Source organism: Phalacrocorax aristotelis, chromosome 3, assembly GCF_949628215.1.
Source record: "Phalacrocorax aristotelis chromosome 3, bGulAri2.1, whole genome shotgun sequence".
In the NCBI taxonomy this organism is placed as follows: Eukaryota; Metazoa; Chordata; class Aves; order Suliformes; family Phalacrocoracidae; genus Phalacrocorax; species Phalacrocorax aristotelis.
In genome coordinates, this window is record NC_134278.1 from 5,621,630 (window position 1) to 5,647,580 (window position 25,951).

Here is a 25,951-nt window from a genome sequence, read left to right on the forward strand (position 1 = left end):
TCATTTGTTGATCCATTTTTTGCTTCATGCAGATGGCGTCCACCCCCTTAAGAAAAAATTCCTTCTATAATTTCGTACTTTTGTCTTTAAGAGCAGTTTTTGAATGGCAAGACTAGAAAGGAATAAAGTTTATTACCCAAGGAAACCATGAATTCTCCTCACTGTAAACTTTTAAGAACCATGTAGAAAAACATCTGTCAGGCACAGCCTATTTATAACAGATCCTGTTCTGGGGACAGAAGGGAGGGAATAGGCCTCTTAAAGTATCTGGGTGACAGTTTTTTAAAATTTATTCCATTTTACACAGTTACTGTTGGTTCATTTAGTTCTTTGGATTTTTTCCCTTGGTCATGAATAGCCACATAGGCAGTGGTTTCAAGTTTCACAGTGACATGAAAGGACACTTACTGCAAACGCTAGGGCAATCACTGTATTTTCTGGGCACTGTAAAAAAGTTAAATTTCTTTAATGGTGGAAATCCCCTGTGGAGGATGTAGACCAGTATTTTTTGCTTCAGGATGAATACTTTCAGAACTCAGCTGCAGTCCAAAGGACGGGTACTAGCAGTAGGTTAGCAGCAATCACTACAAGCTGTGCACTCCAGTCAGTACTGTCTCCATTTGCTTGAGAGATCTGGAGTTTTGCAGAAGCAGGAGAGTCTAGAAAACATCTCAAAATATCTAGAAGTATCTCGTCCCCTCCCACAAAAAGGAAGCTTGTACAAGGGACGTAGTGGGACTGCTTGTTAGTGTGCTTAGCTCCTATTTCATATGCTCTTAATTCAGCCAGTGTACCTGAGATCTCTGACTTCTAATGCAAAGCGTGACCTATTGGTTACACCTGCCCCGTCCACTGACTACCAAGAGTTTGGAGTAGATACTTAACTTCTCAATAGCCAATGTAGGGGAAGTGAATCCCACTTCAAATCTGGTAGTAAAACCTTTATTCAATAAAACTAGCAAATTACTATATAATTAATGGGAATTTCCTAATGTGGTGATACAAGAAGTGACAGATTAGTCAAATAAGACAGACTCATATTTGATCATACAAAAAATAAATCTTTTCTTTTTTATTAACAATTTTTTTCAAGTAACAATATGCTAGGGTTATAAGTTTCTGAATTCAGTTGTGAAGCTATCATTCTTTTGAAAAGATATTATTTCTAACTAAGAATTAGACTAGTACTTATAGAATAGATGTTTCGTTAAACAAATCAAAATTACATAGGAAATTGAAGGACTTAACCTGGTTAGTCCTTGCAGGTAGTGGGAGTGACTACCATGATTATGCTGACAATTTTATCTCTTATTTTATTAATTGCAAAGATATTTCATATCTTCTCCTGCTCTCTGTTTCTAGGGTCCTGATTTATCTAAGGAAGTACGTAAGAGTAATGAACTCCTGTTTATAAGTCACAAAAGGTTAAAAAATCTCCCTTTCCATTTCAAAGCAAGAGCTCAGGAAATTCAGAAACACTTCCTTCCTATTTTGAAGTCTATATACAAATATATTTAACCATTAAATCTATTTATGAGATTATTTTTCTGTGGCAGAAGTGAATAGTTATGGAAAAAACACTGCCTCAGGTAACCACAGTCAGACACAGTTATGCGTGTGCTTAGTCTACAGCCTCACTTGTTGAGAATTTCCATGTTACTGGCCAGAGAGCAAATAACCTGAACAATATTTATTCACAGTAGTTTTAAACTTACAAGTCAGTCACATTATATTATGTGTATAAGCATACAAAGCTCAGTAGCAGCCACTGCAAGGACAAGACCAAAACAACCTCAGGATTAAGCAGAATTCTCTTTCCAAATTTAGCTAGTAGGCAATGGTTTGGGTCTTTCCCAGCTGCTCCTTATCCCTCAGCACTGTAGATCCGATTAAGCTGCGTTCAGCAGAGGCTTAAACTCAGCAGTCAAGTCAATGCAGCCCAGCAAACAAGGAGCAGTTGCAATGAAACTCTACAAGTCTGCCTCTGACAGCGGACCTGAAAAATCACCTGTAGGCAATGGTGCCTGAAATGTCTCCTTTGTAACGTGAAAGCAAATGTTAACCCTTAAAGACTGGAGCTGTGCCACAGCGGGTGGTGACCTAATCAGTACGTCTGCTTGGACTGACAGATGGCAGAGGAAAGCCGTGGTGAGAAGCTCTGCTCGCTGAAGACTGAGGGCAGACATCAAATGGTGTGTTTCTCTGAGGAGGGTGGATTTTGTCTACCTGCTCTCCACGTTGGCTTTACACACACGTCCTCCAGTTCAAAAACAATGGCACAGTATTATAATGGTGTTAGAGTCAAAATTTCCAATTTGCAAGTCGCCTACGCCTAGCATCTCAGCCCTGGTAGTCCAATAGCCTTCCCAGAGACTCACAGTTTCTGCATTTGTGCGCCTTGCCTTTGACTGGGCTAGCTTTTTTTCCTACCCCCATCTGACAGTAACTGTTTGAGTTATTACCCTGTTGTTTATCTCCCTAATAATAATCTGGAATGGTTGGGTTGTGTGGAAGAAATTAGTAATGTTCCTTTTTGCAAAACAAAGTTAGCTAAAAGAATCTGGTCTGTAAGGTGTTCTGTACAGCTAAGAAAAAGGTCTATGCAAAGCCTGAGCCACACAGAACAGCATGAATTTTAATCAAAGGCCCTAGTTAAGTACTAGTTAAGCTGTCATTAACTTCGGTGGAACTGAAGAGTTGAAGAAACTGGAATTTTGCCTTCATTGCTTGAGTTTATATTAGATTCTTGTTGTTCAGGTTTATATAAGGGCTGGAAGAAGAACTTCCACAGTCAAATCTCTCAAACTATTTTTTTTTAAAGGACTTCCAACAGATCTATCTTTTTTAAAACCCCATACATTTGCAGAACCCTGTGGAATTAATTTTTTTTTAAAAATTAAATTACTCCACCCCTTCAAGTAAGCCACATGAGGGTGTGGGAATTGCTTTTTGTACCATGGTCCTGGACATCAGTTTTGTTAATCTTTGTTTTCTTCCATTATTTTACCCACAGACCATGAATTGTAACATATGACAGAAGTCCTTTATAGAACAAATGGATTTCACTGTTTAAACAGGTGTGGCAGGCTTTAAAGGAACACATGCGGTAGTATTATTTCATTTTAACGTGAAATTAATAATAGAAAATAAAGCTCAGGTGACTGTAGCAAATTAATGAAAATTACTGAGTACAGTGGATGGGGTAAAGTAATGGCACTATCTCTGAGGACATTGAGCATCTGGAGGTGTTAGACTGCCTCCCCTCGCAGTCAATAGAGGTGCAATCTTAATAACTGCGGTAGGCAATTTATCAGGCTTTCTGATGGTGATAGCCCTGGTCTCATCAAGGCTCTCACAAGCACTTCAGATTAAAAATCACCAGGAGGAAGGAGATGGGAGACCTTATCACAAGCAATTTCCCGTAGTGCTCCTCACTGTACAAATAAAGAACAAAAGCAGCTGTGTTAGAAAGGAATTATAATCCAATATTAAAATGCTGGCAGCAAGATGTCACTGCAGAAATACTGCAGAAAACAGGAAACAATGAAACAATATTGAGCTGTACTGTGGGCAGCAACCTCAACCGAGCGTAACGAAAATGGTGCTCGGTGTGCGAGGCATCACAGCAAAGGCAAGGGTGAAGAAAGGAACTGCAAAAGAATGAGGAGATGTGCGGATGCTTTATGCCTTCTGAAAGCCAACAGGCAGCGCGGAAGCAAGCAAGGCAGGTTGTGTTTCAGTAGAGCAGCACTGAGCGTTGAGCTGTCAAAGCTGGCTTTGTGATATTACCTTATAAACGAGTGGAAGCAAAGATTCTGCAGAAAGGGAAGGTGAGCCGAGTGATGCTGCCCTGGCGCAAAAAAGCAAGCGCACGCCACACGTCTTCAGACTAAAGGGCAAAGATGTACATGTCTGTAACCATTCTGTAAGCAGGTCACTCTTGAGCAACACACAGGGCGGCTTGTGTGTACTATAATGCCTCGTGCCACAGCCTTTTGGCTTCATCGAGCTAATGCAATATACATTTTATTTAGCAAATGGAAGTTCAGGAACCACTTGGAAGAAAACACCACTGTGGTGCCCAGTGGGCAGGTCACTCTGTGCGTGGCTATGAAGTGAGCTGCTGACTCAAAATATTTTTTCCACTCTTTTGCCAGAGCCGGCAAAGACAATTGCGAAGCAATCATTCTTAAATTTGAGCTTTCGTTTTGTGAACGCATCATCAGCACTGCAGCTTGCTGATCGGACTGCAAGCATTTTGGCAAAGTCAAAGTGCTGTAAAAGAACAGGCCTTTTATTTTCTCTCTTTCCTTGCCCTGGAGACAAGAAAAAAAAAAAAAAAAGCCAGAACAATGCAGCTGGATTGGTTGATTTTCAGTCACCTATTCCTTAAGAAAAGCTCTTTCTTCTAAAATGTGCAGCCCCAAAGCTTATGTCATTTACCAGCAATAAATATTGACAAGGGAAGAGGAGGGAATGCATACATATGCATACACAACCGTAGAGTGAGGAGAGCCTCTAACTCCTGCCACTCTTCCTAAGATTCAGAAGGATTCTGCCTGGACAAAGGTAGTGTATGCAGAATTTAATTTCAGTATTGCAGCTTTTACCCATAGAATCACTTGGTCGGTATCGATTGGGCACTGTGTTGCAAAGGTTAATGTAGTTAATATTTAAGTTGTACCAAATGTGATAATTAAAAGAGAAATTCTGCTTATAATAATCCCAGAGGGAGAATTTAAAAATAAATTATATCTGTGCTTAGGAAGCACGCCTTCCACTTCTCTGGGTGAGAAATGGCTTCAGTGAAGTCTAATACCCATGTTTCTTTAGATCAAAAGGTAACACTGACTCACTTGCTTCATTCTTCAAACGTGAACATAAAACAATCCATTCTGCAGAGGGTGGTCAATCACTGGAAATGCCTTTTTAATGTCATTTTAATTAATGTTATGTTTAAATTATTTCACTTCAGTATTGGGATACACCAGTACAGCTGAACTCAGAATTTTGCCATCTAGAAATTTTAACTATCTATCTGTCTAAGCTTTCAGGTATATGCAGTACTAAAATGTCTATTATATCTTATAGTGTGCAGTAAGCTGATTGCATTTTCTTAATGCAGAGTGAATTTTTCTTTTTTTACAAAATGAAAGTTAGAGATGTAAACTCAAAGAAGGTAGAAAAAAACTTATATCAAGGTAGCTGAAAAGACAAATATTCCCATTCTTACAAACTTTCAAACCTGCTATGCCCTGAAAGCTTTATCAGCTGGCAGGAGAAAGACTCTGCTGAAGAATGAAGCACCAGGACTTAACACAAGAAGGCTGGACTGTATTTTTCAAAGAAAGCTCTGTTTCTAGCTTTTTATCTATAGATTTTATTTTTTACATTCCACCAAATTTGCATGGAATTCCAGTTTTCAAGCAGAGCTAACTGAAAGTTTTTGCTCACATTTGTCTTTTCAGAAGCTTAGAAGTGATTTAGTGGATTGAATACTATTGACATGGAAGGATAATTGTATCTGGGAACTGTCGTCTTTCGACTTTGAAAGTAATGCCAAATACATTTACTCCAAGTGACAGATTTGATTATACAGTCTGACAATCAATGATGTGCAGTTGTATTTTAATCAAGTTTAATTCTGGAGCTGGAAACGTTTTATGTTTCCAGTTGTATCATTTTTCTGGGGAGTCTCAGGAAGATCTTGTTTCTGCATGTAAGGACAAGATAACTCCTCAGTGGCCAAAGATATCCCTTCAGTTTAAGATTTTCTTCTTCATTAATATGAGATCCCTGCCTCTACCTCATGCAAGTGATTTCCTTATGCAAGCGTGGGAAAACAAGCTAAAGGCTGAATATCTGAATGACGTGAAGTCTTTGGTGCGATGGGATATGTCTTGTTGATTTATATCATGCAATGGAATACAGAACTGAAAACAATGATCAATCTAACTGCAACCTGTCTCATAATGGGAGTATTATGGTCACCACATCACATTCTCTTGCTGTTTTTGTAGGTTGAATAGACCTCCTAGTATTTCTTAGCCCAGGCAAAATGCCACCATAAGGTAACTATGAAGTCCATTGAATTCAAACTCACACCTCTGACTGGTGATGCTGTGCTACCATTTTTCCTTAGTATCAGTTTGGAAATCGATACATCGAGCTCATTACCTTCTGAGTTCATGAAAGAATACAGCACGTTGCATAGAATAACCCAACAGCTTTTGGTCTGAGCTCAGACAAATTAGTCTTGCATTGCTACCATGCAAATGAAAGGAGACTTCACTTTTCTTCTTTGGTTTTACCTCCCTAGAGGTAGGTTGAAACTCTGAATATCTGGGCACCTGAAAAAATAAAGATCGTGTCTTATTCCAACAGTGGCTCAACTGGCACCTTCTGATATATGGACTCATGCCTTATATTTGTTCATTAACACTTTTCTGTGAATATTAGCCCTAAGATCTTTTGTCTGAGTGCAAAAGTCATGTGGTACATTTATGTTCTCTGGTTGATTGTGCTTCTGTCTTAGTGGAAAGTCTTTCCTGTGTTGTAAAAATGATTAATGTTTCTAGCTATGCCTATACTTACTAGCATCTAAATTCAGAGGAAGTAATTTTCATCCTTAAAGGTAAATGCTGGCAAGAGCAGCGCTACATCAAGTCCCTTACCGTGACATGATACACTGTGACGTGTGTGTTGGAATACTCTGACTGCAAACTGGTGTGGGATTCTCATACAATGTGAGCATGCTTCATGCTTAATTTTGCACTCCTCAGTGCTGCAAGCACTCATAAAATCGTTGCAAACATCTCAGGATGAGCACCAGTATGCCTCAGTTTCTCCACTTAGCAAAACTCAATTAAGCAATATCGGAAATGTTCCCTGCCTAGGGTTATTCATCTACAGGAGCTACAAACACAGGCTTGCCCCAACCACATCTATTTATTGCCATCAAGCTTACGTTAACATAGCCTGCACAGTGGATCTGATGTTCTTGCCTTATGTCTGCTCGTTGCAGTAGACAGCAACTGCAAGCCTTTTCAGGCTTACCCTTTTCAAGCCTTATTATTTAAACTGGGGTTAGGGTACAAAATGCAGTGATGGCTCTCAGATTATGGATAACACTCTTTAGTCTGTGGGATAAGCACCTCCCTTAGTAGATGGGAAACACGTGCTCTGGATGAAGGAAAGCATGTGTAAAGCAAAGGTGGAGCAGCAGCACTAGCAGGAACCTGTTTCTGAATCACACACTTGTCAGGCGGGCAAAAAAGGCCTAGACCTGCCTAGCCATTTGTCTGCAGCTGAGCTTGCTTTGGCCATCAGTGCTCCCATCCCCATCACCCCTGATATTCTTCGTTATCCCTATCCCAATAGCTGACGAGTTGGTTAGTGCTTTACTGTTAAGTCTACACAGTAAGACTTACAAACATTTCCCAGGTTCACAGTCCAGCTGGTGTCTATCAGTACGTGTCAGCTGCTCCTGGGCTGAAAATCAATTTTATATCATTTAGTGCACAGCATCCTGCAAAGTCAGACACAAAGCCAAAAGAAAGTAACAGTATGTTACAAAATTCCTATTAACCAGGACTTTCTCGAGATCAGGACTGTGTGATACTGTGCAAAATAACCTGCTTTGCAACCTTTAACAGCTGAACAAATGTGGTGCCCATGCCCCAGCAGTGTAAACTGGCATGACTCCTCTGCTTTCTGTTGAGGACCATGGGAGCATTCAGCACACAACACCCACGTCACTCCCTGTTTCTTTTTTCTTCTCATGGACTGCACTGACCTATCTGTGACCTGGTTACTTCTTCCTTTGTGTTCTTCAGGTGTGGAGCGACAAAGCTGCCAAAATGCTCAGGAATGGGCAAATAAGTGTGGGATGAAAATCTGTGCAAGAGATCAGAGAGTCATTAATAGTACGTGACAAATATGAAGCCTGAGATGATGGGTTAATGACAATTTGCAGATGACCCCTGTGCATGTAAAATAGAAGTAAGGATAACTTTTCATCTCTTGCAGAATATCTTGTTAGGATAATTAAACACAGAACCATCATCTTTGTCAGATAGATACCCTGAAAGACAAATTGTTGAAACTTTAGAGAGAGGGATATTTTGTACTTGCCCCGTGTTTGTACCTTTCTTCAAGTTTTCGCTTTTGGCTCCTGCTGGAGACAAGACAGCGCAATAGATGACTTTCAGCATGACTAAGTACAGACATTTTTGTGTAACACTTTGTAGTCAGGTAAATATCTGTGACTGAAAGCTCACAAAATCAGAGTAACATGTCCTGCAGCTTTCATAAGATCAGGTGTACTGTCCTCTTCTCAAAATCACAGGGCAAATAGGTTGGCATCATAGTGGTCTTTTTAGGATGTACATACAATCCCTCTGTCCTACCTCTCACCCTACAGCTTGCTTCTCCCATAAATAATAAAATAGACTTACTTCTACTTGAGGTGTCACCTGTGGTGAGAATGTATTGCTATCATCTTACCCAAGAACACGGGCTGAAGCAGTTCAAGTCTGGTACAGTCAGGCCTTCAATTTCAAGTACGGATTTGGAGCAACCCTGAAAAATGTCAGTATCAAGAGCTATACTCAGGTATGGAGAATTGAAACAAAGTGCAATTATACGCTAGAATAACAGGAGTACACTTAAGGGAGCGGGGAAGTACTTATCATCAGCAAAACTTATCAGTCCCATCAAACTATTATCATTCATTCACACTGTGATCTGAAGATAAATGGTAAATTAAAACTGCGTTTCACCTAATTCTGAGGGAATGGAACCAGTATTTTGGAAGACCTGTCCAGACGAGAAATATTATTCTATAGAAAAAAATTCAATACCTTTGATTTTGAAATATTTATTTTTCTTTACAGGGATTAAAACACCTGATTAAGAAATGACAAAGCAAAATATTTATGATGAAAATATTTAATTTAAAACTTTAGTGCCCTGCCAGAATTTGTGTTCAGAAACATTTGGAAAGTGGAGGGCATGGTTAACCCATTTTTCTATTTATCCTTTCTGACAGCTAAATTGTAAACTTAAAAGCTAAATAGACAAAACAAAACAAATATCTTCTGGTTCTGTTATTTTGTGATCAAGTTGATGAGAATTCAATAAAAGGTGACTCTGAAATAATGTGTTTATTTTTTATTCTACACCTAATCTGGTAAAACAGTTACCAGATGGGATATGCAGTTGCCTACTGTCCTAGGAACCAGTTCAACTACTTTTATGTTTGCCAATACTGTCCTCCATATGTACTTCCTTTTTATTCATTTAAGATACAATAATTATGGATATGTTTTCAATAACTCTATGGTCCATTAGTCGTGTGTAGGATAAAATGATTACAGTTTATTTTAACTGCTTATTATTTTAAAAATACCAATGTAAAATGTGGGTTTAGCATCAGGTTAAATAGTAATACCCACATTATTTCACACTGGAACAGATATTAGGGAAATTTTAGCATATGAACAAAGAAAAGTCTGTCTCTGCAGAATCAGGCATCATGCACAAATCATCTTACAACTTTGATGAAAAACAAGAAAGTCAGATGCAAAGTGAAAGCCAATAGTAAACAAATATTCACAGAGGTAAACAGTACCTCTGAAACAGGTGCATGTCAGAAAGCATCTGCTGAGGTTATTTCCTTATAGGCCACATTCACAGAATCATTAAGGTTGAAAAGACCTCTACGATCATCAAGTCCAACTGTCAACCCAACAGCCCCAGGCCTCCTAAACCATGCCCTGAAGTGCCACATCTACACGTCTATTAAATACCCCCAAGGACAGTGACTCCCCCACCTCTCTGGGCAGCCTGTGCCAGTGCCTGACCACTCTTTCAGTACAGAAATTTTCCCTAATATCCAACCTAAACCTCCCCTGACGCAGCTTGAGCCCATTTCCTCTCATCCTGTCACTGGTGACTTGGTAGAAGAGACCAACCCCCCCCTCACTCCAGCCCCTCTCAGGCAGTTATGGAGAGCAAGAAGGGCTCCGCCCAGCCTCCTCTTCTACAGGCTAAACACCCCCAGGTCCCTCAACCTCTCTCATAAGACCTGCTCTCCAGACCCTTCACCAGCTTTGTTGTCCACTTGAAAGCCATTAGAAAAGCAGAACTAGGAAGAACATAAGGTGTTTTTTTTAAACTGATAACGCCACACAAATACTAATAATTGATTAATTTTGTTTCTCTAAACCTTTTTCTTCCTTTTATTTAAAATCAAAGTTCTTGAATTCTATGAATATCTGAAACTAAAATATGACTGTCTATGAAAATAATTTTATCCAAAAACTTCTGGATGCCCTTCATTGCAATAAATAACTTAAGCTCCTGTTAATGGCTCAGAGTTGCACTTTGACCTTGTTTTGTCTTGTATTTCTTTCAAATTTCAGAGGAAATAATGCAATGCAAGTAGCTACATCTACAAAAGCAGATCAAAATGTGCAGACTGCCCTGGCCACTATGAGAGAGGGCTTTGCATTAAGTGAGTGCATCCTCCTCGTTACAACAAACATTGCATTACCTCAGATAATAGTGTCGTTCCTTAGCAGCATTTTACTTTTGTGTAGTAGTTTCTTGCTAATCCGGACAAAAGATCCTAGAACTGCCCACTTCATTTCCCCCCCCCAAAATAATAGTGGTTAAATATCCCACCAGAACAGGCACAACCTTGAAAGGGGGTTGGACCAGATGACCTCCAGGGGTCCCTTCCAACCTCAACCATCCCGTGATAATGGGTAAACTGTGTTGGTGTCGAGCAATAGGTCAATCTTCTGCTGCCCTCTTCTGGAAAGCTCACGCCAAAAACGTTAACATCTATATCTAAGAGCACGAACAGATTCTGAGGCTTCACACATCTGCATGTATGTGCAGATCTCTACAGGCCCCTCAGTTCTGCAGCCTTCCATGTGGGGCAAGTCAAAGTGTACAAATAGATGGGAACTGTAAGATACCACCTTTCTGCCTGCATTCCCTATTCTATAATATTCAAGCCATTTTGACAGCAGACCAAAAGTACAAAGACTATATAGATGTGAAAACCTGGAATTTTTTGAAAATGCAGAAGTGTCAGTCAGGACTTTGTTTTCAATTAATATTTCTTTTTTTCGTTATTGTTTCTGTCTCTTGTATTTTAGTCAATCCTTGCAAGTGTCAAGACTTCTTTGGAAAGTGCAGAAATCTGAAAATCTTGTTTAGCTGTAACCATTCACTCGTGAAGCAAAAGGGTCCTGTTGCCTGTAGATGCACGACTCAAATCATATAATGTCCTGGTGGTTGTCGTTATAGTCGCTTTGAGACTTACTTATCAGGAAAGAGTAGAACTCACTGAGAATATTCACTCTCAGTGCATGAGCTCAGATTGACCCACAGGTAATGCTTTTTTCTGAAATCTCACCATTACTTCAGTCCTAAAGAAGACTAGTAGCTCAAAATAACTTCTGATGGTATTTTAGACTTTGTAGAAATCATGCTTAAGCTACTAAAGTGTTACTTTGTGGTTTTCCTTGCAATGCACCTTCCACTGATTCATTTCTTTTTAATAGGAAACACACTTTTAAAAACACTTCAGGTATTTTTCAAAATATGTGAAAGCTAAAACCATGACAGCCACTTTTAACTTTCTTCTGTTACCTTCTCTTTTATTGTCAATGGAATGTATTTTTGCTAAATAAATACACGATTTACTACAAGCTCGCAAACAGATTTTCATTAAAGTTATTTATCATTCAATTTTTTCATTTGGAAAAATCCTTATGGACATTTCAAGGCTCTTTGATACTTCATGTTAAGTGGGGATGAGACAGGAAAAGAAAGGTAAAGGAAAAAGTGATGCATTTTTTTTGTATGGCCAAAATAAGAAGCACATGTTGAATCTGCCAACTTTTACTCTGTGGCCTGAACACAAAGCTTCTCGTACACCTGTGTATGCAGGTGATAAATGATAATGTTTTTTCATATGGCACCAACAGTGAGAAATACGTAACTTTTTAAAAGCATTCATACAAAGAAGGGGGTGTATATCCCTTCCCATCCTCTCTATAAGTCTCACACTTGCGTGGAACTCATACTCCAGCATGTAGAAAAAAAATGTTGCTACAAAAGAAAAACCCCAAAAAGCAGTAGACCCAAATCCCCAGAAATCCCCATCAAAATATCTTATTTTCTCCAGAACTTCCCAGGAACCATCTTAGTGCCTGTTCCTAGCAGTGCACACCTTTAGGATGTCTCCAAGAAGACTAAGTTCAGCTGAAGGCCTTAGGTGGGAGAAGCACTCTACTTGCAGGTAGGCCGCCAGCTCCTGCCTAGGGGGAAGTTTAGCTGGATCTGCTGTGCGGGGTCACAGTGCCATGTTAGTTGGTGTATTGCTTCTAATTATGCATTTCCTTGAGTGAAATTTTTAATTTCATATATTTCTAGGCCCTTTACAATGCAGGGCATGACTTCAAAGGACTGTGTATCTCTATTGACCTAGGACTGAGGACTTAGATTTGTTACCTGCCAGTGGCATTGGCTCTTGGAGAAACTTTCTGACCCATTTTATGAGGGGCATTATCACAAACATGCGTCTTTAGATACTGAAAATATTATTACATTAATAAGACAGTATTTCAGAATCATCTTAAAGCTATTTTTTTACATGTTATAGCTTTTATCTGATCTTTATATTTCTAACTTTAATAAAAAGGTAGACACAGAAGAAATAGAAGCTCTTTTCTTACAGTTTATAAACCTTGGTAGGTGTTAAAAAATGAGCAAACATGTGGAACAGCATCTTCTCACTGAACAGAGAAGATCCTTCCCACTAACCTTCCTCCTGACACTTCTCCGAAGCGATACATCCTAGTGCTATGCAGGATGCACTAGGGTGTCCCACCGGGCCTCCAGCTGCTCCTCAAGATGGGTGCTGGTCTCCCATAGGTCTTGAGTCACATATACCAGCCCTGAGCAGGACTGATCCCACTTGCCACCTTCCCTTCCTATTTTAAACCAGTAAAATTAATTTTCTCCATAGGACTGCAGTTCTGGTTAAAAACACAAGAGGGTGAACCATACCCAGACATTCAGCTACATCGTTTTTTCATTTTGCTACCTGTATAAAGGGCTCCTCCTTTTTCTAGACATTAAAGTTCTGGGCCTACCCTGGCCTGATTTTAACATTTGTTTGCACAGAATTTCTTAGCCAAATCTGGATGAATCAATAATCACTACATATAGAAACAGATTGGTAGCAGTTTCTTTCCCTCTGTTGTTTCATCCTGTCTCTGTTGGCCAAATTACTATCAATTAAAGCAATTTATACCATCAAATTAAGGTAACTTATGGTTTCCAGGATATCAATGACTAATTCTGGTAGCCTTGATTTTCTACCTGCCTGAAGCTCAGTTGCAACATCATGACTGTGTGTCACTATTCAAGGCTCCTACAGCTACAGCGATATTTGTAGAAAGTGTAATTCAAACCAAAGGTGGTGAAAATTTCCTGGGAAGCCTATGTTTTCCCCAGAAAATACTATTCTATACAACCACAGTTCTCTTTACAGAAGGATACATAATTTTGTCAAAATTCTCAGGTGTTTTCTGGGATATTTTCTAAGATTTAATTTCTGCTTACAACGAAGGAGATGGGTGTTAAAACTCCATCCACGCACATTTTCCTCCCTCTCTCTCTCTGGGCCAATGAATATTTAAAAAGGAACGATTTTATTATCAGAGATTTCTGAGAGATCTCCCTCCCCAAAGAGCCAGCTTTTATGCTCTGGATATCCAGCTATGGTGTTTGAGCATGGTAGCAGCAGGAGTTGGAAGAGATCTGCATCATGAAGTGTCACCCTGGAGCATAACGCATCCTGCTGGGCTACTGCAGGGTATCCAGGCATTAACCTTCTTCCTTCCATATGGGATTTCATAAGATTCTGCTTCGGTATTGATGTGGAATAGAAGTAGCAGCAGGTGAGATGAAATGCTGCCTGGATGATCCAGTTTCTGAGTACAGACTTCAAGGAAAGCTTAGGTCACTCCACTTAGTTTTTCATGTCCCTGGAAAGGCTGAGATGCTTCTGAATATGAGTTTGCCATATACAGGTGAGGTAAAAGCAATATGACATTCACTGAGATCCAGCATGTCAAGTAATATTTTTCTCCATTCTTTGCATTTTCACAGACTTATTTTTTATACTGATGCCCTGAGAGTTGTTTTCTTTCTGGTACTAGTATAAGTTTTTTGGTATGTGCTGGTTACACCTACAGAATTGTGCTACTTTTTAGGTATACTTCAGGCGAGAAGCTAGTAACACAGATAATTTCTTAGAATTTCTAGTCTGGTTCCAGATATACTCAAAAGAAACACATACGCTGAAAGAAGATAAGAGCAACTACTATGGTGCAAGTCTAAGTCTTATCTGTGGAAAATTGTGTAAGAGCCCTTCAGCAGTTAATTTACACGACAAGGACTGCAAACAGAGTTTTGAACAAATGTTATTAAATAACTTTAACAGTCTTATGGCTTGTGAAGAAAGAATATTTTTGATATTTAAAATGTGCCAACTGCAGTAGTCACGTTATCTAATTTGGCTGTCCGAGAATCAGCCTCTGGGCTAAGCAAAATGGAAGGTCTTTCACATTCAGTATCACAAAGTCTTGCTAAGAGTCATGGGCCTAAATCTTCCCTGGTTTTCTCCATTTATTGGTAGTATAGAGAGAACAACATTTCCATAAATTTTGTCTCCCTCATGTCCTTAACATATCACACCTACAGTAACAACAGGGCGAGCAGCTGAAGCTAAGACTTTATATTAAATGGAAAACAAGGTTTGGAAACCTTGACATGGCATTAGAAATTTGTGTTATCCAAATTTCCAATTAATGCCCACGAAACAAAACCTATAGCAAGATGCCTGAGCAAAACCAAGCAGCAAAAGGCCACCAGAGCAGGGACAGGACCCCACCCCTGGGCTGCTCCCAGCTCTTCTAGGCCAGGCTGCCAAAAATTAGGTTCCTCTAAGCGTAAGGGCCACGGTTAAACTATGAAAAACAGGAGACAAGCTTTCTCATGAAGAAGCAACTTGACAGCTACTGTCTCCGCTCCAGACTGCAAGACATTTAACCTCCGTGCTTCAGTCTCACCAACTGCAACACAGAGATAAACTGACATGGTCAGGGCAAGGAAGATTAATTAGCAAATTCTGAGAAAGAGCCTATGAAGCCATAAGACCTGTTAATTATAATATCACATTTGGTAGCCACACCTCCAGTGTAATTATATCTCAGTTTAACCACAAGTCAAGGGGACATGGGGCACCAGGAGATACAAGTGAGGAAATAACACTCCTCCCATGCTGACCTACTGGTGACGTCTGACGGTTCACAGGCTGGTCACGGGGCTTAGTCGTCTGGTTTTGGGTCTGTGCAATGCAGCCACGGGGCTGTTCCCTAGGACTAACAAAGATATTCTGACACCCACATCAATATTAAGTCTTGAATAAAGGCAATTTTTAGGAAAAATTGAGGTAACAGATTAAAATGGAAATACTCTCGCTTACATTAAGGAAAAGGCCCATGTTACCTAGTCATTCTGTTCCTGATGATCAACCCAATGCTCAACACATGTGTAACTGAAAATGGCTCTTTAAAATCCTTATCATGTGATTTTTGCGTTTTTCCACAGTAACAGGAATAACCATTTCAAATCAAATGACATTTTTCTCTTTCTGTTTTGCATCTTTAACACTCCTCTGCTTTGTTCTCCTCTCCCACTTCTGCATAAAGTGATGGAAGTAAAGGAGGAAAACCCAAGCTGCCAAACTAAAATCAAATTAAGGCTTTTATTTGTTTTGTTGGCAAATTTTGAATCAAACACAAGATTTTTTATTTTATTCTTTGACTTTAAAATGCCAGTTTTTATTTTAGGGCATGCATAACCATTCACCTATCTTTTTTAAAAAGTCATTTCCCAATGTAAACATATTCCAGAAACACATACTAAAGATAACAAAGGAAGTATATGTTAAACCACATTATTTTTATTTAGTGATATACAGCATTCTTTGTGCAGGCACATATGATAACCCACGTTTCCCACAAAGTGATTCCTGAAGGGTCACAAGCTGTTTATTTTGACAAAAGTTGAAATGTAGCCCTTGTGATTTTTGCACAGGATTGAAACACTAAGGAGCTCAGGAGACTTTCTAAGGACTACTGCTTTTCAAGCACAAAAATTACACAAAACTGGCCATTTCAAAGCAAGAATGGATTCACTTCTTGTGCAGATGTGGCTGTGCAACTCTGGCCATGTGATAGAGGATACTTTTCTCCCTCACCCACTGATGTATCAGAAAATATAAAAATGTCTCCTATGTTTTTGAAATAGACTCCTAAGTTAGTACTTTGTTTTTAGGAGTGGCTCCTGATTTCTTATGTCAGGAGATGTTTCTCATCATACCAGTTACCACAAGTGAAAAAACTGGGTGTTTTTTCCCCTTTTTTATTGTACAGGGGGTAATGCATTAGTAATGCAAAAGTATATTTGATTAATTTTAATACCTCTGAAAGAGAATTGAGCTTCACATGAACATTTAATATCCTGGAAGTCTATCACATGGATTGGTTTAATAATTCAGTTTAACCATAAGTTCTAGATGTCCTTCACAGCATACATCCCCAATTTGTGGCTTACAGGCAAGCTCCATTGAAAATTTTTCCACTCCTATGCTTGACTCCATACATATTTCCTCAGACTGATGAGGAGCACAAAATACAATACTGTTCATGCAGAGTCCAAATGTTAGAATGATTTGGGGGGGGAGTTTGTCAACTCAGAGGTGTGAAGAATTCTTACCTTCCAACATTTCTGTGCTGGAAGAAGTTCTACTGTACAGAAGCTTATAGCAGCAAAACATGTCCTTCATCAGAGATGCTTTTCTAATACTGGAAATGTTGTCAAAAACCTCTTTTGCTACTAAAAGCTGTCTGTCCAGCTAGGAAGGAGTTGGCAGGATGCTGTGTTGGTATATGAATACAGACTTCTCATCTATAGGTAGACTAACTCAAAGTCAAGTTCTGTTTTCATCACCTTGATCCATAAGGCATGACAGTCTAATGGCCCAAGATTCTAGCCATAAATACTTCCAGTAAGAAGAAGAGCCTACTAATGGTTGTGACAACAGTGTATGTCAGAGCCAGTCAGTTAATATCTAGCAAGGTCCAGATGAAGATCTGGGAGCATCTAGTTTGCACATGCTCTAAGTCTTCTGGAAGTGTAAGGACAGCATCCTTTCTCTTGGTTCAAGGCAAAATCTGGGTATCTGAGGTGATGGCAGGAAAGGAGGCAAACACTTCATGTCTGTGAAAGTTTGGTAAACCTGGACACATTTTATTCACAAGCCTTTCTAGATCAAAATCAGGTTTTGAGTCTCCTCCCTGCTATTTTTTCCCAAACAGACACTATTGTTGTGACTTCGTGATTATCTGGCAGGCTTTCCTGGAATTCTGTGGTTTCGTGACTGCCTGGAGAACTATTGTTGCAGGTTAAAGAGTTTTATTTACCACTTTATGTACCCAGAGGAGGAAGCTCAACTCTTTATCCTCTCTCCTTCCTCAGGCAACTAATGTTTGCGTGCAGAAACGGTGCTATCTAGTATGCTGTTGTCTCAGCTAACCCTCTTCCTAGGATAAACTAAAGCAGCCCTTGTTTATGATATGAAAGCAAGCAGAAGAATGCGAAGGCAGGGAGGCAAACCATGAGATAAGGGAAAGGCCATCCAAAAATGTAGAAAGTTTGCTGGACAGGCAAAAATCACCAGAAATATGAATGACCATCCAAGCCTAGTATTTAATAATGGGCATCAAAGAGGTTTTAGGGCACTGAAGGCACTCATAGGCTTTAACAGCCCTGACCATCCTCCCTTGAAGCCTCTTCCACTACCTGCCCATGGTCCCAGGAGCCCCATTTTAGCTCAGCTTGTCTCATCTCAGTGTACCTGTCTCTAGTCTTGTTTTTGCCCTAACTCCTGGGTGGGCCTTGGACCATCCTTTATGTAATAATAAACATATGGGTGGGTGCTTTTGAAACAAAACAACAATCCAGACCATTTTGAGATAATATTGACCATAATATGTCATAAACCAAGTTTTGGAGCTCAGATTATTCCAGTAGCCTCACACTAACAGTCACTGCAGATCTAGCTAGCCAAATCAGTTGAACAAACTGATATAAAAGATTTTTATCCAGCCCTATATGTTTGCTGGTAAGCATACATTTTAGAGGTACGTGGAAAGTGTCTAGGAAGAATGTAGCACCTAATGAGATATGGCATGAAAACGTGTACCTTTCACAGATTGGTATGAACACTTCAGACACTGGACTTTTCCATTGAAATTATTTTTCCTTATGTGCCCATATTATGCGCTCTCAACTCATTGTAGTACTTCCAGTGTTGCCTTGTCCTGGAAGGGGTGTTGTATTTTAGATAGTAAGTTACGTTGCAGTTGTTCATTGAATTTGTGTTTGGCCCATTGCAAGGAAAGGAAATAATAAATTCACCTTGTCAGTTCAATAGCACAGGACTACTACTGAGAATTCAGTGATTTAGTACCTACTTCCTGACAAGTAAAAAACAGTAATATAAATTAATTATGCAGGTCACAAATCATGTCTTCCATTTGGTCAGCATCCAAGCTACAAACAAAGAAGTCCCTATTTGCCTAATATTCAGGCAAATGAAGGAGGTGTTAGTTGTACCTAGGAAAAAGAAACAGTATGGGAGTTTCTTGTAGGAGTTTTTTATGTATTGATTGTTCTACCTACATTTGTGACTTCTGCCAAGGTTTTACTGATTAGAATTTGTGGATCGGCGTTAACACATGTACGAAATGCACAATTTATTTTGGGTTTTAACTTGTCATGTGGCTCAGAGTTTACAGAACTCATTGAGTCACTGAAATCAGAAATTTACTACCTCTCTGTCTTAACAAATCCTCAGGTAGGTCAGACCAATCATTTCATGCACTGCCACTAAATGGCACCATGCTGCTGTGCCACTAAGAACACCACAGCTCAGCCTCTAAAAGGCTGAAGTTATATAAATGATGAATGTGCCACACATAACAGGAGGTCTTCTGGGATGAGCTCCCTGGAACCTGGTTCCTACAGTCTCAGCCTACAGACGCCTTCTCCAATCTGGCTGTTGTGGATGGATCGTTGTACAAAGGTAGCACTGGGAGCTATATTAGCTAGGGAAATTGAAGCTAACACATCTTTTCATTGAGGAATATTCACTAACTGCCCTCTTTGACTCTTCATGAATGCATTGCAATTATTGCGGCAAACTTAGCATTATGTAGCCCACTTAAGATTTCTGTACCATTTGTGTACTCTTCTAGATTTAGTGGAGAGAGAAGAAATTAACCTTCTCAATAGAAGGGCATGACGAAGCGGAAGAGATGGGAATAGGTCCTTCAGCTGAAACAAAGCATGCCAATTTTCCTGTATTCATCACTGATGGTGTGGCCTTTCCTTGCAGCAAATGGAGCACACAGGATCTTTGCAGGAATAGCACAGCATTTTACTGAGCAAAATGGTTACTCTAAAAAGACCTTTGGGGGCAAAAAAAAGAGAGTATTTATAAAGCTGAAGGGTGTTTATTTCATTTTCAGCAAACAGGGAAATGGAAATCACGCTCAATATTTACAGAAAATGGAATAGACACCTTAAAACTCAGAAACACATAAAACTGCTAAAAAACTTGATATGAGGGCCAAAAGTTCCTAGGCCACAAGACAGAGATTGTAAATCAACTTGTCACAGACAAGGCAAAGAGATGAATACACTTACTGGTGCATTTGTATCATCTAATGTCATTGATCTCTAGAGTCACTATTTCTCAGAAGCACTTTTTTTGCCATTATTCCTCACAGGGAAACAGATCCCCACCCATGTGCAAACTGAGGCACCTAAGTCGACCATTTAAATTATTAAAGTGGTACATGTGATCTGTGCATAAGCCCAGAAAAACATCTTGTATATGTCTAGAAAACAAGTTCTGCAATGTGACATTTGGAATCAAGGGAGGCAAGGGCGGGGAGAAAAAAAAACCCACTATGTAAATGAAACTTTAGGGAAGAAAATAATTGGTAGAGAAAATTCATGTTCCTAGCTAGGAAGGGTGAAACTAATAAAGGAAATCAGCATGTTACAGAATCTGTGCAGATTCATAGATGACCAGGACTTCTACCTAGAGCTGAAAGTCTACCTAAATTTCATCTCAGCTGATAGAAGACATAGAAGAGGTTGCTAGAAACTGTTTTGAAGACTCCCATGTGTATGTGATCTTCAGGTAAAAGGTAATTCAGAAGAATATGTAACTTCCTTGACACTGGAAAACAACCCTCCAAACTCCATGCTGCCAATAACCCTATAGCTAGCACAGCTAAGAAATCCTGTAAATAACAATGAAAAATAATTATTTTAAGTGACCTTTCCAGTTTTCTTTTTTAACAGAATCCCCACTACTGAGCTTCTACTAAAGCCTTTGCTTTGGTAGAATAAAAATTTTCTGTTTCCATTTAAATCTTGTCCTACGTTGTGGGGAAAATTTATTTTTATTAACATGAATGTAACAAGAACACATTACAGAATCACAGAATCACAGAATCACAGAATGGTGGGGGTTGGAAGAGACCCCTGGAGCTCATCCTGCCCCACCCCCTGCGTGAGCAGGGACACCCAGAGCAGGGGCACAGGAACGCGTCCAGGCGGGGTGTGAATGTCCCCAGGGAAGGGACCCCACAGCCTCCCTGGGCAGCCTGTGCCCCTGCTCTGGCACCCGCACAGGGAAGGGGTTTTTCCTCATGTTTAAGTGGAACTTCCCGTGTTCCACCTTGTGCCCGTTGCCCCTTGGCCTGGCGTTGGGCACCGCTGAAAAGAGCCTAGTCCCATCCTCCTGACAACTGAAGGCAACAAATCTACATGAAGTGATGTTGTAGAGTCTCTGCAACCCAAAAGAAGCTTGGAGATTGCTCAGGTTGACATGCACTTGCATTTGCTGATGCCAGTAAGGAAAGAAGTATCATGAAAGATCACTGAAGAACAAAAGACTTCTCAATTTCCCTGACAGAAGAGCCCTTTCCTAGTATTCTTCTGTCAAGATGCAAAGAGTAGAGTAAACACAAATACAGGTATATTCACAGCTCCAGACTGGATTTTGAAACCTAGAGACAGTCCTCAGTAAGGAAAGACAACTGAAATGATCATTGCTAAGCCTGAAGTAATCTCCTTGTGTTTCTTCAGAAGCTTAATAGCTGCTTGCCTTTAGAGCAAGGCTTAAGTAAGGGACTTCACACTGGCAGGGACAGCATCCCTTAAGAGTCACCTCAAGTGCCCAGATACGATTAAGCAGAGAGGACTGATGGGAAGCAAGACAAACTTACGTTAACACAAGGACATTAGACATAGATGGTTTATCAATACACATTTGCAAGTAGCATCTGAGACTTAAAGTGTTCATCTCATTTATACTATTTTTTATTGCTTTCTCAGTATAACAAGTAGAGCTTTAAGGTGTATGTAAAACACCCATCTTCCCTGCGGTAGTCCCTTTTTATCACAAGAGCAGTACAAACTAGCCCTTGTGTACAGCAAGACAAACCCTGTTATCTCTTGTAAACAGCTTTCCTGCAACTTTGGGATACACATCAACCAAAAGCTTCTGCTCCTGCATTTGGTGTCTTCTTTGCAACACTTATGCAATAAAAGCAGAACATGAAAGAATGACGTTTTTAAGCCCACCATGCTCCTCTTCCACAAGATACACTTTAGCCAAACACAGCTTAACTGGATGTAATTCTCTGGCCTATTTTATTTTAGAGAGGAGAGCAAAAAGACTGAGTGATTCCTTCTAGTCTTAACCTCTATCAGTTCTTTGTGCACTGGAGAGAGGAAAAGCATGGTATAGTAATCAAGCAAGGCCTTCCACAGAGAAGTCTGTGTGATTTCAAATGGAAAAAATAACACACAGTTACTTCAGCAAGAGACCCTGTAATAACGAGGTAAACTAAACCATGTATCTATTAATCTGTGATTGCTATTTCCCATTATGTTTCCCCCCTCTTCTGATGGACATCTTAGTGTTTGCTGTAATAAATTTTTAATGGTGCCTTAGTGACCTTATTTTCCCCACATTTGTAAGAAATCAGGTAAGAAGCTGGTGGGGGTGATATGGATCCAGTCAAGACAATCTTACTGTTGCTATCCAAAGAGTCAGAAAACACGCTTACTGTTACTCCCCTCTTCAAGGTGAATGCTATTTAAGGACTGCATTGACAAACTGCATTTACTTGGTTGAGCTTTGTCTTATGCACTGACTTTATCTTATGCACAAAGTTTCCACTGTGATGTAGGACTGCAGGATCAGACCTTGTTTTCATAATTTAACAGGATAGACATTTCATACTTTCCACAGATGCTACAATCAAGGGCCCACAGCCACCTGTAGGAGTTTTTCTATTTAATAGGGAACTTCATTCATACACAAATTATCTGAAAGAGTGGGAATAATTTCTTTTCCCCCAGAGAAATGAAGCTGTTTCTGTTTTGAACTATGTATACAGAGGACAGCGTTTACGGCTCATGTAATGCTTCCCATGATTCCCGTGATTTCATTTCACTCTTTTCTTTGAGAAACCCACCCAGTTTTCAGCAGATCCAGCACACTGGGGAGTCCACATGCTGCAAATAGGCCTTTTCCCTGTCCTGTGAAATTCTCATGGGGTTTGGATGAGCTACAAGTAGTTTAAAACTGTCATTTTCAATGCTCGGGGTAGAGCATCATCTTGTCCCAGTCACAAAGAGCAATTCAAGCTTTTGCAGAGGAAATCTGAAACTGTTCTCCTTGCCACCACTGCTTCAGACTCAGGGTATAGCTATTTACCCTTCTTCCCTTGGAAAGGCTTGAAGAGAATATCTAAAAGACCTGCTATTCCCTGAAGCAGTCCCCAGACCCAAACAAGATACAAGCCAGAGCCTGTCCTAACAGGCAGAAAGTGAGGCAGCGAGTCAAGACAAACTGGGTTTTCCCAAAAACTCCAGTTGGCAAAGTAGCCCAGCTCCACCCTCTGGATAAAGCATCTTTTCCCTCCTGACAGGTAGTATTGGCAGTCCTTTTTGCTTAAAGGTGGTACTACCTGAAGTTAAATGTTGACAGATTAAGCCTCGTTAATGGTGAGAGAGAAGTGTTTCATTTATTTAGAAGAACAAATACTGGAGTACATAAATATTGGAATACAATTTCTTCAGAGTTCCCATTTGCACATAAATCACCTGCACATGTGTAGGGGCCATTTATCTGTGGCTGCTGGACTTAAATTTACCTCACCAGAAAAATGGGTAAGTTGCTCTTTCTGGCCAACAAAAAGAAAAAAAAAAAAAAAAAAGAAAAAGTGGGGACAGGAGGAGCGGAAGCTAGGCATCGGGCAGTCTGCTAAGAAGGCAATGTGAGGTTTGCTAAATGTAACTTTTAAGGACTGTGTATTCCAGTTACACTGGTACATCAGCTTTCTGGTCCATACATGCTGAAGCACAGCTTTTTTTTATACTCTCAGGTAATAGACCCCCATCTCATCCACGCACATGTCACATGAATTACAGTAGAGGAAATGAGCACATTTGGCAAGTCCTTGAAAATCTTGGGTGAAAAGCCTGGTCCTCAGTGAAGCTTCTAGAGTTTGGATGGTTAAATCTGAACTACTGACCAAAGGCTTGCATTATAATCAATAAAGGGAAATGAGAATCTCTAAAACATTATGCATGTTTTCCTAAGAGAACCATCTGAGTTAAGACTAACCATTTTCTTGAAATGCATTAACTAAAAAGGCAGTATAATGTGACTAAGACATGCATCTCTCAATCTCTCAATATAGATTGTGTGTCTCTGTGTGTGTTATGTACCTGCATGCAATTTAAGATGTAAAATAACAATCTCAGAGAAAGTCCTGATTGAATGAACTTGACTTGACCTATTTTAAAATTTAAACGTTTCTTAAAAGGCACTTTCCCAATAAGATTTCCACAAGGAGCCTTTTCTGCACCCCCGAAAGAACTTAATATAAGGATTGCACATATATCATGTGAGATATTCGCTAGGGAAAACATTATGTAATAACAAAAGATATTCATGGCTGAGCTATGGGTAAAAAACTATGAACTTTTCTTGTGATTTTTTACTTCTTTTTTAATCACTTCCTGTGCAATCGAAGGAGTTCACAGGTCCTTGCAGTCAAACATTGTCATCTGTCTTATCCTGTGGTACAGCAAGGATGGGCAATAGCTTTTTAACAAAGCTCTGCTTCCTCTCTTTGAGCTGTTCAAATGAAATACAATTGCTACAAAGAAAAAATAAGTATATGCTTATTTTAGCTTTGCCACTTGCAAGTTTGATTCTGTGATAGACTGGTATGTTCCTTTTGCTAAATAATTTGGTTTCCGTTCCAAATCCACAAACCCATTTTCAAGGAGAAAAAGCTGAAATCATTTTAAACTTAGTTTGGACAATGGTCTAATTCTACCTTTATACTAGAAAACTGAACAGTGCCAGGGCTTTTATCGTCCCTAAGATTACAACAGCAGTGTCGAGCAGACTTAGTCTAAGAGTTATCATGAACTGGGCACCATTCCTAAATGATGCCTGGTGTGAGCCACCCTTCTTGCCAAGCAAAAGATTGACAAATATGTAAATTGGCCTCAGGACTGGGGAAAAGGACCTCGTGCTGCCTGGTACACCGGTGTAGAGGTACCCTAAAAAAAATAACTTCTTAAAGTCCCATAGCACATGAGCAGATTTCCAAAAGTAATCTCACCAGGACAGCAGCCCAAGGTAGCATCACCCCTCAACATCTATAGATTATGCCAATTTTTATACCCAAGCACCGACACAGCATTTTATTGCTGTATCCTAGCACTACTACTTCATGACCAATTAGTCTATTACTGCAGTATAATCCCTTTTTTTAATAGATACAATCTTTTAATGAAACAAAGGCTCCTACCATTCAATTTTGTCCTATGTTCTGTACACTGGATTAACAGAGGCCGAGTTACTCAGTATCACATCCATAAAATATTTTATCCACAAAACTTCTAAGAGTCAACACAAATTTTGGCAAGCGATGTGAATCTCAAGAACAAGTGATGATCCAACAGCAATCTAACTGAAATTTAATTTGCTCTTTCATTCATGTGAAAGTGTACAAGCTGAGCTTTTTAAAACCACTGGAGAGATTTGGTATCTGACCTAATTTCATTGTTCGACTTAAGGGAAATGTAAAAAGCAATAATTAAAATTGAAAAATTGAGCTCTTTTTTCAAATTCCTCTTTTTAATAATCTATAGTTTTATTTTTAACAACCGAGAATATCCTTTTTTCTTATGAAGAAGTATAATTCTTTTCTTTTTAAATAAGAGTTCACAATGAGAACTTGGGCTCTGAGTACTTCATTCACTGTGAAATAAGAGCAAGTACTTCTTCAGCCTGCTGAAAGAGATTCTCTTTGCTTATCATACCCTATACAAAGAGGTAGGAGGTTATCCATGTTTCCTATAAGATGAAATATTATTTAACTTTTAAAATGAAAGCTACAACTTGAAGAAATTATTGACGACAGGAAACAACGATGTACTGCCGCTGTGTTCCTTATATGTGCAGCAAACCAGGCTCTGTGAGATTTTCTTTTAGGCCATCTCCTTTTTAAAAGACATATATAGACAGTGAGAGGCATATGCGTGTCTAAATGAGCTGGTTTGCATTAGAAATTGAAAAAATATGTAAGCCAGCATTTCCTGCACAGTAATAGCCTGGGAAATAGAAATCGCCATATTGACCCGTACTGTGTCCCTCCCACAGTGGGTGTGACAGTGTGTTCGCCTGTCTCTC

At 39.6% G+C, this 25,951-nt stretch overlaps 1 pseudogene; it reads left to right on the forward strand.

Annotated features, from left to right (window-relative positions):
* The first annotated feature begins 6,269 nt into the window (after positions 1-6,269).
* Positions 6,270-11,296, forward strand: LOC142055592 (cysteine-rich venom protein triflin-like; annotated as a pseudogene).
* Positions 11,297-25,951: the final 14,655 nt, after the last annotated feature.